The following is a 4,558-nucleotide window of genomic DNA, read 5'->3' on the forward strand; positions in this document are numbered from 1 at the left end:
CCCAATGGCGGTAGGCTGGCCCCTGGATTCGGGGCGGCGGCCCCTGGGTTGGCCTCCTTGTCAGGGCGCGGCAGGGCAAGTGGGCTGCAGGGGACTGGAACGGGTGGAATGTGAACCTCCGGCGGGTTTGTGTCGTGGCGTCAGATCTGGAGTTCCCCTTTCTCCTGCCGCCTCTCTCGTCGGCCCGGTGGTTTGCGGCTGCAGGCTTCGATGATGGTGAGCCCTGGTGGTGTACCTTGGCCGGTCTGGTCGGCCCGGCGGCGGCTTCGCCCATGGGTTCTGCTTTCCTTCATGAAGGTGCGGCTGAGGGCCCAATCTACCCACCCCGATCTCATGTCGGGTGAAAATCTTCAATCCTCTTCGGATTTGGCGGTAACGGTGTTGTTCGCGTCGTAACCTTCTTGGAGGTGTCGTCAGGGGCCTTGGGGTTCGGTTGGGAGTGGAGGGGATGGCACCATTGGCTGCAAGTGGTGTTCCCAAAGGAGGAGCGGCGTTGCATCTGACATGTCGACAATGGCGGGTCTTCGTGGCATGGACACTACTAGGAAAAGGCCTACTAGTGGCGCACCAGTTTTGCCTACTAATGACGCACTACTGGTGTGTCACGAGTACCACGCCACTAGTATTTTTACTAATGGCGCACCACTGATGCGTCATTAGTATACTAGATACTAATGGCGCACGACAGGTGCGCCATTAGTATGCCTAGAGGTGCGCCATTACTATCTCACTTAGTAATGGCGCACCACATAGGAGTGCGCCATTAGTAACAATTTTCTCCCAATTTTTTTTCAATTTTTTAATGCCAAAAACATCAGGGGGGGTTCTATAAAATGGCATGACGGATTAAGAATATCTATTTCTTTTATTAGTAGGTATAGATGGTAATTTATGCACCTTATCAAATTGGAAAATGTTTCATTTAAGCCTGATGAAAACAAGCCATCCTCTCCGCGTGAGACATGTTGTTTGTGGGCCGCTTCCCCTCCAACCTTATCTCTTCTCATATGATCTCTCTCCTCCACTCATTCTCCTCATCTTTTTCCTCCCCCGTCTCTCTTCCGTTGCATCCGAGATGGGAGAGGGCGTCCATGGAGAGGATCTCGAGCAGGGGGTCCCGAGTTGTAGGTCTAGGAACAATGGTAACAGGGGTTATTCATTTAGGTTATTCATTTAACATCACCTAATTAACCTACTGTACCACTACTACTAGCAGTACTACTAACCTAATTAACCTAGCAAAACTCTAGTGCCCTAACTGAAAAACATCTAATTAACATCTACTAGTACCACTGTTGCCCTAACCTAATTAACATCTACTAGTATCACTATATACTATACAAGCAGCATCTACCCTAATTAAACCCTACTGCCCTAACTAACTTTTGTTGTAAACCAAATTTTTTGCTCTAAACTAATTTTTGCTCTAACATCTACTACTTAACATCCTTTCTCTAAACTAAATTTTTTGCTATAAACAAACTTTTGCTCTACTAATTTTTTCTCTAAAATGTAGAGAGAGAGGAGTGGGCGGGAGGGGTGGTGGACTTGCAGAGAGGGGAGAGAGGGTGGCGGGGAGGTGCTCGGTGACGGAGGCAGGGGCGGAGAGGGCGGGCTCGGGCACGGGAAACGGCGGTCCTGGGCGGGCTCTGGCGGCGGTGAGGTGGAGGGTGCCGACGGTGACGTCGAGGGCGGCCTCGGGCGGCGGCGGTGAGGCTGAGGGCGGCCTCGGGCGGCGGCGGTGAGGATGACGGTGGCCTCGGGGGGAGACGGTGAGGTTGCGGGCGTCCACGCCGGCAGGAGACGGCGGCGAAGTGGGGCGACGGCGAATTGGGGAGACGGCAGCGAGGGCGAGGGATTTGGGGAAGAAGTATGGTGGCCGGGGGCGGGGGGGAAACCGCTGTTTAAGTGAAACGTAACGGTAGCGCGTTTCCGAAAACGCGCTATAGCTAAGTTATCTACAGCACGTTTCCTGAAACCCGCTACTGCTATTCCTTTCTCCTTTTTCCCTTTTTTCTTTTATTTTTCTTTACATTTTATTTTTTTCATTTCTCCTTTTTCTATTTCTTTCATTTTCATTTACTTTTCTACTTGTTTTTCACTTTATTTTATTTCTGTTAGCAGTAGCGCCTTACACGTAAGCGCGCTACAGCTAAGAAGAGTAGCAGTAGTACTGGGCCAATATACGCGCTACTGCTAGGTTGGGCTAGCCATGTGCGCCCAGTTCAAACATAGCAGTAGTGCTTTTTGCTAGTACACGCTACTGCTAAAGTCATAGCAGTAGCGCGGTTTATTTACGCGCGCTACTACTAAGTAGCAGTAGAGTATGATTTTGTACAGCGCTACTGGTAACATTCTGTGTATGAGGTTTTCCCTAGTAGTGAGTAGTTAGTTGGTATGGCTACTTGGTAGTAGGTAGTTACTCCCTCTGTTCGGAATTACTTGCCACAGAAATGGATGTATCTAGACGTATTTTAGTTTTAGATACATCCATTTCCGAGACAAGTAATTCCGAACGGAGGGAGTAGTATGCTTTCAAGAATCCCTGCATAATTGAGCAGTGGTAGTTAGGCGTTCAGACCAATGGATTTTTCAGAAGCATCTTAATCTTTAAAATGTACTCGCTCTGTTCCTAAGTATTTGTCTTTATAGAGATTTCAACTAATGACTACATACGAAGCAAAATGAGTGAATCTACACTCTAAAATATGTCTATATACATTTGTATGTGGTAGTCCATTTAAAATCTCTAAAAAGACAAATATTTAGGAACGGAGGGAGTATGATGAACATCTATACGAGTAATGTGTAATGCAATGCATTTGCTCTGAATGAAATGTGGGATTTGTTGTCTTAAGATGTTCAAATTGTGGTGAAATACTAATTAAGAAACTAGTTATAACATAAAAAGGACAAAAAAAATCCATGACAGGAAGAGATAAGGGCACTGAGCGGTGCCGTAATGTGTCCCGTTAGTGGTAGATATACCTCTGATGGACACCGACCAGGGAATATTGTACCGCATTTCTCGCTGTTGTGCGTGATGTTGGTGGACCATGGCTGTGCGGCTTCGATGGCGGGGTGCTGCTGTGGCGGCGGGTGTGAGGCTATAAGGACGCTGCTGCTCCAATCCGTGGAGGTGTGGAGATGTGCAGTGATACAGACAAAAGTCTTGCCCGCGGTTTGCCTGGCCGGCGGCAAGGGCACCCGCGGGTGTCTTTTCCCCTCTTGGAGGTGTCGTCGAGGCATGCAGCCATCTCCCTCCCTCGCTTGGCATTGGTAGTTGTCTCCGGGCAAAAGCCTTGATTTGCAAGATCACCACGATGGCGGCATCCTTGACATCGTTCCTCTATTGGGAGCATCGTGCGTGGAGGATTTGGAGGTCCTTCATTGTGCTCCTCCGGTGTTCGCCGTTGTCCACGTTCGATCTACCGCGGCGCAATGTACGACCGTCACTAGTGATTTCATGACGGTGGCTTTTCGGGTCTGATCGGTTCCCGCCATTCACTTGCCACCTCCTTTAGGCATAAAAGGTGGATGGTGTGTCGATAAGGGAAGCTCAATGAGATTTGCTCTTTCTTCGGTGTTGATCTACGTCTGTCGAGACGCGGCAAGGTTTTTTTGGGTCTTAGGTAGGCGCTTCTGTGCTGTAGTTGTTTTGTCGTGGGTGGAGTGGAGTTCTTGTTACGCTCGTTGTTCGCAGCAAGTTGTAGTTGCCTTGTATTTATAATTCTCTCTTCTATAAAGCTATGGTATGCAATTTACGTACGCTCAAAGAAAAAGAGCAACTCGAATTCTTTAAAGATACGTTAAAACACATGTATGAATTAGATTGAACAAAAAGAAATCTACAACGACAAGGATTAGTCAAAATGGTGGCATGTGTCTTGTAAAGATACATTGTTCCACTCTAAATTTAAGATGAATAAAATGATCTGTGTATGACATGTTGGTTCGAACATTTGGCATACTTTGGCACCTGGTACCAGTCTATTGTCTCCCACACGTCAGTATGGGTCCCACCATTTTGAGGGAAGAAGGTTGAAATATTTTTGGCCCACCATCGAAAGTTTCAAATTTAGGCGAACACCCAAAAACCAATAGTCAACAAACCATAATAACTGAAGAAATCTATTGAAAAGAATGGAGAAAATTTCTCCCTCACGAGGTCTGAACCTCGGTAAATAACTCTCTTGTCTCCTGTTTCTCAACTAAACACCTAACTAATATACAAAGTTACAAACATATATCCAAGATTGGTCGCACATGATAACAATCGGTTTACCTAATCTAAACTCAAGCTCTACCAAAACATCTCATGCAGCGGCAACATCGTGTGTACTTACTACATCAATAATGAATGACATACAGTACATGCATATATATGACTAACAACTAACAAGCCGTGTGGTGTGTATGCCGTGTGCTACCAACACTTATTCTGATGTAGTAGTAATATAAGGAGCAGCAGGAGAAGAAATGAAGACCAACGCGGCAGCAACCACAACCATTGACCCAACCAGATAACCATCCATGAAGAAATGAAGAACAATGCATT

The sequence above is a fragment of the Triticum aestivum genome, chromosome 7B (genome assembly GCF_018294505.1).
Source record: "Triticum aestivum cultivar Chinese Spring chromosome 7B, IWGSC CS RefSeq v2.1, whole genome shotgun sequence".
In the NCBI taxonomy this organism is placed as follows: domain Eukaryota; kingdom Viridiplantae; phylum Streptophyta; class Magnoliopsida; order Poales; family Poaceae; genus Triticum; species Triticum aestivum.